Source organism: Eschrichtius robustus, chromosome 19, assembly GCF_028021215.1.
Source record: "Eschrichtius robustus isolate mEscRob2 chromosome 19, mEscRob2.pri, whole genome shotgun sequence".
NCBI classification, from domain to species: domain Eukaryota; kingdom Metazoa; phylum Chordata; class Mammalia; order Artiodactyla; family Eschrichtiidae; genus Eschrichtius; species Eschrichtius robustus.
Genome location: NC_090842.1, coordinates 884458 through 900263, shown reverse-complemented (window position 1 = coordinate 900263; position 15806 = coordinate 884458). Strand labels below are relative to the sequence as shown.

Below are 15806 nucleotides of genomic sequence, written 5' to 3'. Positions count from 1 at the left end.
ATAACAAAAAATATCTCACTACTCAGAAGTGACTTTTAATGAAACTGAAGGCTATTTAAAGCAGCCTACTTCCCTAGATTAACCAGCACTTGATATTTGCTTTTGTATAAACTCCGTTTATGAACTATTTGTGTTTACCTTTTATCTTTTTAAGTGAATGCATGTACAGACATACTAACATGCCAGCAACAAGGACTGGGCAGGGGCAGAGTGGTCGTGGGGCACCATGGGGACGGTGGGGGGCAGCAGAGCGCTGAAGGGCCTCACCCTGTGCAGGAGGTTTCAACGGCACTCCCAGACTAGATCTTGTAGTGAACTTCTGTATTCTTTTCCTGTTTTACTGAAAAATAATTGACTTCCATCACTGTATAAATTTAAGGTGTATAGCCAGATGGGTTGATGAACATACATTGTGAAATGATTGCCACAGGTTCAGCTGACATCCATCTTCTCATACAGACACAATAAAAACAAAAGGAGAGAAAAGGAAAACAACCTTTCTCCTTTTCATGAGGACTCTTGGGATTTAGCCTCCTAACAACTCTCCTGCAGACTGTTCAGCAGCGGCAGCTATAGCTACCAAGTGGTGCACCACACCCCCAGGACTTATTTGTCTTATAGCTGGAAGTTTGTACCTTTTGACCACCTTCCTCTAATTCCCCTCTCCTCACTCTCTGCCTCTGGTCTCATCTCTTTTTCTATGAGTTTAGTGTTTTGTTTTCTTTTGTTTTAGATGCCACATGTAAGTAAGATCATACAATGTTTGTCTTTCTCTGACTTACTTCACTTATATAACACCCTCAAGGTTCATCCATGTGGTTGCAAATGGCAAGATTTCCTCCTTTTTTATGGCTGAATAATATTCCATTGTATATATGTACCACATTTTCCTTATCCATTCATCTATCAACAGACATTTAAGTTGTTTCTATACCTTGGCTATTGTAAATAATGCTTCAATGAACATGGAGGTGCATGTATCTTTTCAAACTAGTGTTTCCATTTCCTTAGGATAAGTACCCAGGAGTGAAATTGCTGGATCTTATGGCAGTTATTTGATTGACTGACTTATTGATTGATTTAGATCTTAGTTGCCGCACGCAGGTTCTTTTACTTGCGACACACAGACTTCTTAGTTGCGGCATGCATGTGGGATCTAGTTCCCCAACCAGGGATCGAACCCAGGCCACCTGCATTGGGAGCACAGATTCTTACCCGCTGGACCACCAGGCAAGTCCCCATATGCTAGTTCTATTTTTAATTTTTTGAGGAACCTCCATATTGGTTCTATAGGGGCTGCACCAATTTACATTCCCACCAACAGTGTAGGAGGGTTCCCTTTTCTCCACGTCCTCACCAACACTTGTTAGTTGTCTTTTTGATAATAGCCACTCTTGACAGGTATGAGATGATATCTCACTGTGGTTTTTTTTTTTTTTTTAATTTTATTTATTTATTTATGGCTGTGTTGGGTCTTCATTTCTGTGCGAGGGCTTTCTGTAGTTGCGGCAAGTGGGGGCCACTCTTCATCACAGTGCGCGGGCCTCTCACTATCGCGGCCTCTCTTGTTGAGGAGCACAGGCTCCAGACGCGCAGGCTCAGTAGTTGTGGCTCACAGGCCTAGTCGCTCCGCGGCATGTGGGATCTTCCCAGACCAGGGCTCGAACCCGTGTCCCCTGCATTGGCAGGCAGATTCTCAACCACTGCGCCACCAGGGAAGCCCTCACTGTGGTTTTGATTGGCATTTCCCTGATGATTAGTGATGACGAGCATCTTTTCATGTTATCTGTTCGTGATTCATTATATTCTTTGGGAAAATGTCTACTCAGGTCCCTTCCCATTTTTTTATTTGGGTTATTTGGCTTTTTGCTATTGAGTTGTATGAGCTCTTTTTTGTATTTTGGATATTAACTCCTTATCAGATACATGGTTTACAAGTATTTTCTCCCAACTCCATAGGTTTTCTGTTCACTTTGGTAATGGTTTTCTTTTGTTAATCGAATTATTAATATAAATTCACTAACATCTAGAACGAACCTGACTTTTACATTTTACATCCCAAAGAGTAGTTTTCGTTATGTAATCAGTTTGTAACATTTGCAAGAGAGGCCCATGGGAATGAAACCTACCAGCACCTCCTCACCCACACCACAGTTCTACCTACCTGGGCCCCCAGCGCACACGGGCCTCTGGGCGAGGAAACTGGCGTGCTCTCCCCTGTGAGGGGGGCCAGGAGAGCCTTTTCTCCCCTTTGATGCAGTGACAATACCAGGAGAATCTATTCAGCAGACAGTATCAACAATTAACAATGAGGGCTTACTTCTATGAATTACATGCTAGGCTTCCAAGTCAAACTGTGAATTTATTTCAAGGGAAAAAAGTCATGCGCGCTGAGTCTCATCTATGTGACTATCACCTCTAAATCTTATTAGGTGACAAGTTAGTTATATTTTCAGCAGTAAAGCTACAGTTTAGGAAATGTAGCCACTAACGAAAGATATTATTTATGTGGGAAGTTTAGAAAGTACCCTAGCTTTTGATGAGGACACAGGTCCTCGTTCCAACTCTCAAGTGGCTGCCCTGTAAACAGAGGTGTGGGCTGGAGTTAAACACCCAGACACCAGGCCACGCAGGAAATAAACTCATCAACATTAGTCTGTTTGCTACAAATCTCTCCGCCTCCTTTTAGAGGCCCACAACCCACTTCCAGTCTCCCCTAAGAGGGATGCGGTGAAGCTTGGCCCCCCAGTAGTAGATACCTGGCACCCCTGCAGCTGTTATTTACTGCTCTTAGGACTGCAACCTGCAAGCAACTCAGAAAGAACAGTCTGAGAATGAGGGGAGCACAGACTGTTTCTCTTCTTAAACCAACAGCCCACTTGCAAACACCTGGAAACCAAGTAGCCTTCGCCCATTAATCTTAAGTTATTTTTACAGAACCCTCTTAGCTCTCAAAAGCATCCCTGGACAAAGAAACAGTACCAGGCCAGCCTCGGGGAGGGTGAGAAAAGGCCAGAGAGTAGCGAAGCCACTTGAGTCCCTGCCCCATCCCCGATCCCCCATCCCGGTGGTAATGGGGCAGCCATCAAACACTGCAGTCAGGGTCACAAAAACAACTATAGCAACTTGTTCTCTCCCTCAGGTGCAGGGCAGTTGTCAGCCGGTGAAATGCTTTAATGTTATGGAGGGGTGGTAACAAAGGGACTTGGGAGAGCTACGAGCCGTTTAAGTGAGAGTGAACGTTCAAAGCCAAGCACCACACAGCCAAGCGGCCCAAAACATCCACTTCTGCTCTCCGTTTATCTCTCCATCTGCAATTAGACTGCATGCAATTCAGGGCCCTGACTGTACTGCTGGCCCAGTAAAGCCTAGAGACCATCCCCCGCTGAAGGCTCCAGGGCCAGACGCCCTGAGCGTAACTGCTGCCGCCCACAGTCCAACCAAAGGACAAAGTCCTCGTGACACAGCACATGACAAGCATGCAGTGACAAAGCAGGACAGAGGCTCTGTTCTGACGGCCTGAAGCAAACCGCACCTACTCTCAGGCGAGCAGGCACCGGCGCACCTTCACTGGACGACGAGCTCCAGGCACACAGGGCTCTGTATCTCCTGCCAGGTGCCACTCCTTCCTCAGCCTAGAGCCTAACTTTTAAGATCCGTCTTTCAGGCAAATACTGACTAGGTATTTGATCATACATGCACAACATGTGAGTAGAACTATGGGAAATACAAAACAGACGTGCAAGAAAAGCCTAAGATATCGTGGCTTTTCTCCTCTCCACCCACCCGCCTTCACCGAAGGCTGCTTCTCCAGCTTCAAGTTCTCTAGCCCCTCCTACCCAGACTCAGAGCTACTCTCCTTGGCCTGCAGTTTAACTGTCTAGGAATAAGACGTGTAGGAGCCAATCACAGGCTCCTGGGGAGCTGCCCACTCCTCCCTGCAGGGGACAAGCACCAGAGACTGGGGCGCCTGGGTCTGTCACAGCTCCACAAGGCAGGGGACCTTTTATATAACTGGCCATCCCTCTCAGCTGACCCTCAAGTATTTACATCAACACTTGTCAGCAGGGACTTCCCAGGTGGCACAGTGGATAAGACTCCGCGCTCCCAATGCAGGGGGCGCGGGTTCAATCCCTGGTCAGGGAACTAGATCCCACATGCATGCCGCAACTAAGAGTCCGCATGCCAGAGCTGAGGAGCCCGCCTGCCGCAACTAAGAAGCCCTGGAGCTACAACTGAGGAACCCGCCTGCCACAACTAAGACCCGGTGCAACCAAATAAATAAAGTCTTCGCATCTTATCCAGGCAGCCAACTCTCAAGATCCCCAGGTGCTCTGAGGGCGGCCTCGATGGGAGGCCCTCCCAGCCTCGCCTCAGGCCAGGCTCCGGCAGACACACTTCGCTCCTCAGTCACTTCCCTGGGACGGCATCTCTGCCAGTCATTCGAAGTCAGGCATCATTCCTACAACAAAATCTCAATCCCATCACCCATTTCTACTGCTCATCATACATTTCTCTAGAAAATGGTGTTCCCACTTCCTGTAACAGTTTCCACTGAGACCTTTCTAAACCAGACATCATCCAAAAGCAGAAGATGGTGGGGCTGAAAGAACAGGCCAGAAGACAAGGCAGGGGCCCCTCATGAGCAGTGGCCGCCCTGGCTGGCGCTCACTCCCTCCACCCAAGCCCTAGACGCCACCCCTCTCCTGGCAGCCCAGATTCAGGCATCGCCAGGCCCTGGCCTTCTGCTGGCACCAGCAGACCCCACGCACGGCCTCTGCCGTCCCTCAGCAGGCCATGGCCAGGGCCCTCATCCTAAGTCCCACACACTCGGGCTGTACTCCGTTTCCCTGGCTTCATCTGCTACCATCTCCTTTCATGGGCTCCGTGTTCAAACAGGCCAAGCTGACATTCTCACGTTACAACCCGCCCTCCTGGCCCTTGTCCAGAGCCTTCCGGCCTGACCCTGCCCTCTGCACGCCCACCGATGCCCACCATGCTTCCAGAGCACTTCCTGCATCACCCCCCAGACCCGGAGCCAGAAATGCCCTCGCCCCCGCGTGCAGTTCCTGCCCCACACCTTGCCCTCATCTTTGCGCTTCCCCCACACAGCCCTGCACACAGTGAGCAACCAACAAACATCTGACTAAGTCAGTGGGACGTGGGGAAAGCTGTCTGTTTAGTCTTAGAAGCCCCTCCCTAAAGCATGTTACGCATTCCAGTCACAAAAAGACACCAAACTGTTCTCCCCGTATACAGCAGGCCACATTCAGGAAAGCAGTCAGAGAAACCAGAAGTCAGCTACACAACTGCCTATACACAGTTGCTTTACAACTGTGCCAAATGGGTGAATGGTTACAAAGACAGAAAAAACAAAGACTGTACTCTTCACAACTGCCAAGGTCATGAAAAACAAGGAAAAGACCGAAAAACTGTTACAGATAGGAGGAGACCAAGGAGACAGGCAACTAAATGCCATGTGTGATCCTGGAGCAGTGAAAGGACGTTAGTGGGAAACAAGTGAAATCTAAACGAATCTGGGATGCAATTAACAGTATAACGCATCAATGCTAATTTTTCTTTTTTTAATTTTCAGCCACGTTGGGTCATCATTGCTGTGCACGGGCTTTCTCATTGCTGTGGCTTCTCTTGTTGCAGAGCATGGGCTCTAGGTGCATGGGCTTCAGTACTTGCGGCTCGCAGCCTCAGTATTTGTGGCTCGAGGGCTCTAGAGCACAGGCTCACTAGTTGTGGCACAGGGCTTAGTTGCTCCGCGGCATGTGGATCCTCCCGGACCAGGGCTCAAACCTGTGTCCCCTGCATTGGCAGGCGGATTCTTAACCACTGCGCCACCTGGGAAGTCCCAATGCTAATTTCTTAGTTTGGCCAACCTTACCACTGCTACGTAAAATGTTAACCTTAGAGGACCTCGGTAAAGAATATAATGGAACTCTCTGTACTACTTTTGCAACTTTGCTGTATATCTAAAATTATTCCAAAATAAAAATTTATTTAAAACAAGACCTTGGGACCTCCCCGGCAGTCCAAAGGTAAAGACTCCACAGTTCCACTTCAGGGGGCGTGGGTTCAATCCTTGGTCAGGGAACTAAGTTCCCCCATGCCATGCGGCGCAGCCAAAAAAATTAAATTAAAAATAAAATAAAAATTAAAAAGAATAAAATAAAAATTAAAAAATAACACAAAACCTTGTCCAGGACATGTGTTTCCACCATATCCACTAATCCCCTATCAATGCCAAATTATGCTGGCTGATGGACGGCACTGAGTCTCTCCAAGAGCCAAAACAGTTCTGGGGAACCAAGGCCAAGCGCCAGAGCCTGCTGCACACTGACCTGGCCCAACCTCACGTGTTACGACAGCACCGTGGACTCCCGGTGTGGCTGGCAGAATAACGTCCCCAAGGGGTCCACGTCCTAACCCCCGGAGCCTCTAGATATCTCAGGCTACTCATCAGCAGACGGGGGATGAGTCTGCATCATCCAGGTGAACCCCACAGAATCACAAGGGTGTTTAACAGTGGAAGATGGAGGCCGAAGAGAGTCAGAAGAGAGCTACGTTCTTAGCTGTACTTTTAATTCTTTAATTTTATATGAAGGTTTACATAACACTAATGAATGTACCCACTAAGGTAACAGAATGAAGATATTGACCTGTGATAAGTTCCAATGAGTTATGAAAAGTAACAGTTTAAATAAACGTGCTGTGTTTTAAAAACAAAACAAAACAAAACCACCTCCGAAGAAGGTCAGAGAGACACAAGGTTGCTGGCTTCAAACATGGAGGAAGGGGCCATGTGAAGAGCCTCCAAAAGATGGAAGCGGCAAGGAAATGAAGTCTCCGTGGAGCCTTCAGAAGGAACCAGCCCTGCCGACACCTTGCCTTCAGCCTAGCACGATCCATGCCAGGCTTCTAAATTGCAGGACTGTAAATAAGAAAAAATCTGTATTGTTGTAAGCCTTTAAATTTCTGGTCATTTGTTATACCAGCCATAGAAAACAGTGACAGCACTGAAATATAAAAACCACAAGGATTTCTCCAGATTGTGAGAGCATGTCTTCCTTCCAACCTTCACACCCTCCTGTGGTACCTCTTCAAATCCTCCATCTCCCTTCTGTTTCCCATCTCCCTCTGGACAACATATTTGGAGCCTAGAAGAAAACTATCAAGGCGAGGAAAACGAGATGCTGTGGGTTAAATTCTAAGAGATTCCCTCCCCAGTGTTCTAAAACTTCATTGTGCCCTTAGTCTTTGCTTAAATATCTTTTTTTTTTTTAAAGATTAGAGTTATTGCTTAAACACTCTTCTTTAAAAAGTTAGTCATCTGATGAGAACCCAGGTTCAGCAGAAACAGATCTGATCACTTCACCAAAGAAAAACAAAGTTCACATGTAAATCTCGTTAAGGTTATATCTGCTGAAAACTACTTCAGCTGTGAGTGAAAGCACATATCACTTTTCTAAGCTTCATACTAAAAGATAAGAGACACAATTCAAAGATCACCTTTCCCAAGTATTTAGGGAAAATTTTTCCCATAAGAAAACATTCTGAGCTTTAGCATATTTAATATATTAACCTCTAAACTAAAACACTTCAAATTCCAGATGGACTCTTCTCAAAGTAATAGAAATACCTATGTAGGTAAGCTAAAGCTAAACGGAAAAAATCATACACCTCAGCAAAGAAAGATTTCACAAAGTCTAAAAATTCTTTGAAATCAGAATCACCTGAGGGCTATAGTTTCAGACCCCTAAAGACTGGCTTTTCAGGACTTCCCTGGTGGCACAGTAGTTAAGAATCTGCCTGCCAGTGCAGGGGACATGGGTTTGAGCCCTGGTCCGGGAAGATCCCACATGCTGTGGAGCAACTAAGCCCGTGCGTCACAACTACTGAGCCTGCGCTCTAGAGCCCGTGAGCCACAACTACTAAAGCCCGCGCGCCTAGAGGCCGTGCTCCGCAACAAGAGATGCCACCGCAGTGAGAAGCCCACGCACCGCAACGAAGAGTAGCCCCCGCTCGCCGCAACTAGAGAAAGCCCGCGCGCAGCAACAAAGACCCAATGCAGCCAAAAATAAAGTTATTAAAAAAAAAAAAGACTGGCTTTTCTCCTCTGTAAGCATCCAAAAAGGCAAGATTTCTTATAGTGTTCTGCACATCCTTTAATTAGTCAAGTGTTTTAGTAATTTTTTTTAAAGTTAATTCCTTCAAGAGTGCTGCTTTGGGGTTTTGTTGTTTTTTTATTTTTACTTCCTGTTTTACAGGATGTAAAACCGCATTTAGAAACATGGTACATACCAGCAAGGCTTAATAAGAGTAATAAGGTTCTTCTCTGCTTTTCTCATGCTCTCTATTTTAGATAAGTTTACACAGTACAGCCATAATATTCTCAAGTCTACATTATCACCGAGAATTAAATGAAAATCTTTTTTATTTTACTGGATATGAATGCAGTTAAAAAAAAAAACAAAAAACCCACTATTCATAACTTTAGCCCAAACCTTATGAACAAAGCACCTTCCCGAAATGTTCTCATTATTTAGAAACGTTCATTATTCCAGGACATTCGCATTCTGGGTCTGAAGACTGCCACTGGAAGGGGGAAAGGGACACTACTAATGAGCTGAGAAAAGTCTATTTGCTGCATTTTAGATGAAAAGTCATCTCTGATATCACAAAGCTATTAAGCATTTACAAGTTAAATTTCAATCCCAGCCATTCTTAAAGGTCACATTTTTTTTTTAGTTAAACAGGTAACTGAAGGGGGGATTTTATGAATTTTATTTAACCCTGACAAAATACTTTTCTTTGACCTAAGTGATCAAAAATGTTTTAAGTTGAGCAAAGGCCAACATTCTTATTTTGTGAAGAGGTGCACACTGGTTTCTTTGCAAGTGGAGAAAGAGCACCTACAGATTTTCAGGATAATAAATAATTCACTGCACAGATGCCAAAGGCAGGACTGGACACGTAGGTCTCGCCCTCAGCCAGTAGCAAGGACGCTCAAACTCAGACAGCACCGCTCCCGATGGCCACCTACCTCCATCCTGGCTGCGGAGGGGGCATCACAGAAGGATTTTCAGTCCTTTCAGCCTCGGAAAAATCTGAGCTATATTAATAGACCAGACTTCTATTTTCATATTGAAAACCCACTTAACTCTTTATTCAAAGGACCAGAGTTTGAACTTCAGGATATCTCAAGTTCTAGAATGATGTCTTTAAACGTTTTCAACAACCACCAATTCCCCTCACTCATTACCACCTAAAATGTTAAAACCACACAAATCTACTGTTATCTAAACCAAGAACTCAAGTCTTTATCACCCAAATTATACCCACGACTAGGCTTTTCAATAACAACCTTTTCCCAAATATATGTTTCATTTTTTAAATTTTAGAAAACAGAAACATAAGGGGGAAAAAAATAACACACAACTCCATTTTGGTGTATTCCCCCCAAAGAGATTTTTTTTTTTTTCTTCATTAAAATGCCAAAACTAGGGACTTCCCTGGTGGCGCAGTGGTTAAGAATCCACCTGCCAATGCAGGGGACCCAGGTTTGATCCCTGGTCCGGGAAGATCCCACGTGCTGTGGAGCAACTAAGCCCATGTGCCACAACTACTGAGCCTGCGCTCTAGAGCCCGCGAGCCACAACTACTGAGCCCACGTGCCACAACTACTGAAGCCTGCGTGCCTAGAGCCCGTGCTCCGCAACAAGAGAAACAACCATAAAGAGAAGCCCGCGCACCGCAATGAAGAGTAGCCCCCGCTCTCCCCAACGTAAAGCCCATGCACAGCAACGAAGACCCAATGCAGCCAAAAATAAATAAATATAAATAAATAAATAAATAAATAAATAAATATTTAAAGTGCCAAAACTGGGCAGGGGTGAGGCAAAAATGTTAAGGGGCCCGCCTCCATTCTGGAGAATTTATATTGCTTTGGCCTTTTTTATTACAAGCGCTTAGGAAATAAAAAACATAAACCAGAAAATGCTAAACCTTTCAAAAGAGTTCACATGACACGTGGCCAGAGGTGCTTGAAGTTCTCATCACCACGAGCTGCAGCAGCAAACTACACTTGGCGAGCCTCTGGCTGTGGCCCCCACACGGCAGTCCTACTAAAGCTGCTTTCACAGAAAGCATTCTTCTTCTTCCACAAAGACAACCGTTCGTTTAATTATTTCCTTTCTCTCTCGTCCTGTGCCAATTTTAAAAGCCATGCCCCACACCTTTCGCAAGTAAACTTGTAATAACAACAAATAGGAAAATGGCTAAAGTGTACATAGCGTAATTCCTAGTCAATCAAATAAATGTTCATGATCCTAAGTATGTCCTTTCAAAATTTCTCAAACACTTGCATACATTGCCTTTAAACAATTCAACAAATACTTCCTGAGCCAATTCTAAGCCCAGGGTCATGCCTAGGCTGGGCCCTGGGTGACAAAGAGACCGTGCCTCTCTTCATTCAGCTTAGAGCCCTGCGATCACACGTTTGATCTACTGTGTTGATGTGGGGGGGAGGGGGGGGAGGATTTGCAAGGGAGACAACGATGGACATTCAGCAAGACCCTGGTCCAGGCAGAGGGTCACCTAGGAAATGAAAGGCCAATGGAACCGGAGCATGAGGAGTTGAGAGGACTTGAGTGAAGGACATGGGGTGGGGGGGGTGGGGGGGGGTCACACAATCAGGGTTAGGCCAGTTAATAATCCTTTGGGACACTTTCATAAAAATAATACTTGTAGTTCTAACATATATACAAAACACTATTTGGTTGAAAGGTGAATTTAAAGAAAATTTTAAATATGGGGAGGGAGGAGCGGGAGTTAAGAAAAGCACAGAAGAATACTAACAAAAACATACACTTACGTACACAGCTGAGTCTGACTCTGGCAAAGATATCAAGAATAAGATGCATCAAACAACAAAAAAAAGAACCGCTTAGAAACAGAAACATCTCTATAAGAATTAACAGAGAGTTGTTGAAGTGCATCATTTCCTAAGCCTTTTTAAAAAGGCTTTCTATACCGATTATCTCTAACTGCCTGCGTTCCAGGTGCTAGGGATTGACGCCATCTTTCACAGAGTTTAAGATAAAACTGAAAAAGTTGAATTGCACAGAAATTCCATTTGAAATTCAAATTAACAGAACACACATGAAAACATTTCAAGACAGTAACTTTTGTGTTCATTCGATTTTTTTGTATAAAGTTTATCAAACAGGCCAAACTCAGTCCCCACAGAGCACTGACTGAACAGCAATAGTGAACTGACCCAGCACACAGCCAGGCAGTAAGTGCAGTATCATTCGCACCTCTTAACTAGCAAGTATCTTGTTATTCAAGGAAGCTCATCCATTATACTTACATTTGAGAGATGAAGGGACTTACATGGACTAATGGACAGATCAAAACACTTATTTTGGCAACAAATGCAGACCATGCTCTGAACCAGCATTTACTGACGCTCTCTAATTATGTTATTTAGTTGATGATGGGCTCATTGCCATCCTATGCAAAGTAACTCTCCTCTCATATTGGATGAAACGTAACCTTACTGTGTCAAATGTACTTAAAAACTCAAGGCACGCAACGCAACGCCTCTTGAAAAATATTCTCCAGTACAAATAGCACAGCTTCTTTAACTCTATTTGTAGAAAGTTCTACTTGTCACTGTATCAACACTGTAATTAGAGCTAAGATGACAGCCACTAGTCACAAGCAGCCCATCTGGTTTGGAGAGATGAAAGGCCTGCTGTGCAGTGTGATTATCATGGCTGGCCCACAGCACGCCCAGAGGAAAACATCCAACAGTGGCAGCACAAAGGTACAACTGCAAAGGAGGAATTCAAGACTATGTGACACCTTTAAAAACAAACTTCTGGTAAATTTTGTTATGTATATTTTCCCACAATAAAAAAAAACGTTTAGAAGAAAAAGATCTTTTCAAAGTTTCAAAGCTGGGTCAAATTTGGCACTATCTGTGGGTAGCTTTTTAACTAACTCAAGAGGCACACACAAAGAACAGAGGAAAATGTCACAGCAACTTGGTCTTTGTTTCCTCCGTTCAGAGAGCCAGCCTATCAAAGGCAAGCCCGCTCCTGAGCGTGACACCACAGAGGGAGGACAACAGCTGAATGGAGGGCGGGGGATGAAGGGTCACAATCTAAGTTGAGCAAGATGTGTTCCCTTTTTCCTTTCTAACTACAAAGTAATACCAGAGTACTTGTGCAATCATCCTAAAAAACACAAACAGAACTCCAGGTCTTCCAGGACAGCAACACTGAGTAAGTGCAATCAAGGTCCTAAAGGCATCAAACACAGTCTCAGGGTCTCTGATTTAGAACTATCCAAGTTATGCCATTGACTGGGTTTGCACAAACCAAAAATAGTAACTGTTTCAATGGCACTTCTTCTACAAGCAGTATCATCTTACATCTTTTGGCTGAGAGCATCTCATCACCCCCCCAATTCAACAACTGCGCGCACTCTCACTGCTCAGTGGAAAAGGAATGTTAAGGACATTGTGCAAAATCACTTCAGAATACCCTCTCACCATCTAAGAAAGCCTGAAATATGACTTCTCTGCTGAGAAGTCCTGTTCTTGCAAGCGAATATAAAACTTCTCATAACCTACAGAAACCATGAAACCTAAGCCTGCTGCATCTGAACTGTTAGAAAGAAAATGGTTTTGAAAGCACGGGGCCCTCTTAGGACAGCTTAATCTCCCAAAGCCTCTTCCAAAACTCTTCGGAAGTTTGGATACGAGACTAGCTTTCAAAATACAACAGAAGCAGAAAACCTTGATGGGACACCAGGAAAAGAGCAGCTCTCAAGAAAAATTAAGACTCCCCCCAAAACGGCAGAGATAACAAGATTCAACAACACAATCCCTCTTCGAAAGCGGACTGAATCCATGTGGCAGGGCCAACCCTACATACATACATACATACATACATACACATACACACACACACGCACGCACGCACACACATACACACTCGCTCTCACAGCTACCGCCCTGCCAGGGGATGATGAAATGAGGAACGGAAATTAACATTTCAGGCAACGTCTCACATTGTTCCTTGAGGCCAAGGGCTGCTGTTGCAGCCGCCGCCGCCTCTTCCCTCCCACCCGCCCCCCAGTCCCGCCTACCCTCCCCCCGAAACACCCCCGCACCGCTGCCCCGCATTCCTGCCCCTCCGCGGGCCCACGCGCCTCCTGCGGCCCCAGCGCCCCCTCTCCCTCCAGGGCCCCGGCTCGCCCTCCCCCTCCGGCTTGGAGCCCGAAGCCGCCTGCTCCCATTTCAAAACAGCGATAATAATAGGACGCTGGGAATAACAACTACAGCCTACACCGCGAAGGCGCCCCTCCCGCGGGTCAGAGGTCGGCGCCCCACTCCCCAGGTGCCCGGGGCCCTCCACAGCCCACGGCCGGCCTCTCAAGGCTGCCCGGGCCCCCCAGGCCCGCCCGGAGCCCCCAGCGGCCCACCGTCTGCCCCTCACTGCTGCCCCAGGACCCCAAGGTCCCCACGCCCACCCAGAGCGCCCCGTCGGCCCCTCCGGCTGCCCAGGCTCACCCAGAACCCACCCTCAGCCCCCTGTCGGCCCCCCAGGCCTGCCCGGAGCCCCTGTCGGCTCCTCAGGCCCCTCGAAGACCCCCGTCGGCCCCCGCCCGTCCAGAGCCTTCTCTCTGCCCCTCAAGGCTATCCCAGGACCCCGGTAGGGCCCCCAGGGCCCGAGGCCCACCCGGAGCCCCCCGTAGGCCCTCTGGGCCCCCCAGGCCCACCCAGAGCCCACCCTCGGCCCCTGTCTGCCCCCCAGTCCAGCCTGGAGCCCCCCGTCTGCCCCCGGCCCCCAAGCCCGTCCGAAGCCCGCCGTCGTCCCTCCCGGCTACCCCCCAGGCCCTCACGCCCTCAGGCCCACCCGTATCCCCCCCCCGCCACCAAAGCCCGCCCGGAGGCCCCTGAGGCCCGTCACGGCTGCCCCGGACCCCGGCCCCCAGGCCCGCCGAAGCCCGCTGCGCTGCTCCGCCCGGTGCGGAAGGCCTGCAGGCCGCAAGGCCACCCCACGTCCCGCACTCGCCCCGACCCCCGCGCGGCCGCGGCTCTCACCGGCTCCGGCTCCGGCTCCGGCTCCGGCCCAGGGCTCAGCGGCGGCGCGCGGGCGAGGCCATGCAGCCCCGGGCCGTCCCCGGCCCGCGGCCCGAGCGGGAAGGCGGCGCGGGCTCCGAGCGCCGGTGCGGCGGCGAGGTGGGCAGAGGCGAGCCCGCCCTCGGCCTGCGCCGCGGCGGTCGGGCGCTCACTGAGGGGGCGTCGGGCCGCGCGCTCGGCCGCGCCTCCCCGCCTGGGGCCCTCGCTCCATCGCGCTCCGGCTCGGGCGGCCTCTGGCTCCGGGACCCGGCGGCGGCTGCGGCGGCGCGGGCCGCATGAGACGTTACCTCCCATTGGCCCGCCGTATCCGCCACCGCCATTGGCCCGCCGCCGTCGGGCACAGGGCTGCGCACGTCACGGCGTCGGGAAGGAAGTGCGCGCGGGGCCACGGGGGACGACGAGATTGACAGCTTCTAGCACAGGCCGGGGCGGGACCAGAAGCACGTCCCGGGACGGATTGGGCAAGGTCTTGCGTCCAGGCGCACGGGACGCTGAGGTAGCGAGCAGCTGGATTGGCTACCTGCGTCGCGGAGGGGGCGGGTCTTTTGTTCTCGGACGTGACGATTGGTCTTCCCAAGTGCCGGAAGCGGCGAGGGCAACGGTCGGGAGCGGGTCTGGGCGGAAGGCTCTGGAAGGCGCGGTGTTGCGGTGCGGCCGCGGCGCCAGCTGGTCCGGAGGCGCGCCCGCGAGGACAGGGCCCGGGGCTGGGGCCATCGGTTCTCTGTCCGGTCACAGCGAGTCCGTCCTGTGTTGGCTGCACCTGCCGCTGGCCAAGGGGTGCTGGACCAACCGTCCGCCAACCGAGTCAGCTCTCAGACCTGCTTCTTTACAGGAAACTAAGATCCGCAAGCCGCACGGCGCGGCCTAAAAATCAAAAAGAAAAACAGACCTCAACCAAATAGAGAATTTAAAGTAGGAAATACGAAAAAGGAGGCAATTTGCCTTGAAATAATCTGAAAACATACTAAGGCAGAAGCAAAGCGAAGTTCCACAGAAGCAGAACCTATGGGTCTATGGGCCAGGCACTGAGAACGACCAGGAACAGCAGGTAGTTCATCAAATAGCCATACAATTATCTAATTACAGGCTGTGATAAGTGCTTTGAAAGAGAAGTATAGGGAGTTAAGAATACTGAGTGAAAATCAGGTCTTGTCTGGGGAGTGGCTTGCAGGTTTCCCTACTTAAGTATTGACACTCAAGGTGCTGACAGAAGGTTAAAGAAGAACTACCAAGTAAGATGTGGTGGAGAACATCCAGAGAGGCCGCCCCAGCCACATGTGACAAGTCCAGGTTGACATGGGCTGTGAATATAAAATACTGGATTTGGAAGACTTAGTACTAAGAAGAAAAGAATGTAAAAAAGTAAATTTTTTGTATTTACAACATGTGGAAATGATAGTATTTGAGACAGTTGCATTAAATAAAATATAGTGTTGAAATTAATTTTACCTGTTTCTTTTTCCTTTTTAATTGTGGCCACTGGGGAATTTTAAATCATACCCTGGCTGCATTCTATTTCTGTTGGACAGCCCTGGGCAAAGGGGCAGCCTAACCCGTGTCCTTAAGGTAGAGAGAGGGACAGCACCTCTCCTCCCTTGGTGTCTGGAGAGATAGCACTCATCGGTTCAAAACACACTGA

The 15806-nt window shown here is 48.4% G+C and overlaps 1 protein-coding gene across 14 annotated transcripts in view; it reads right to left on the bottom strand.

Moving 5' to 3' along the window:
- ANKRD11 (ankyrin repeat domain containing 11) overlaps positions 1 to 14432 on the bottom strand; it is a 166037-nt gene extending 151605 nt beyond the window's left edge. For 13 of the 14 annotated variants that reach the window (XM_068528181.1, XM_068528183.1, XM_068528180.1 and 10 more), the window contains exon 1: positions 14129 to 14431. The gene's annotated coding sequence lies outside the window, so the exon portion shown is untranslated. Of the gene's footprint in view, positions 1 to 14128 lie in introns of all 14 variants that reach the window. The other variant, XM_068528192.1, reaches the window with a different exon arrangement.
- Between the last annotated feature and the right edge of the window lie 1374 nt (positions 14433 to 15806).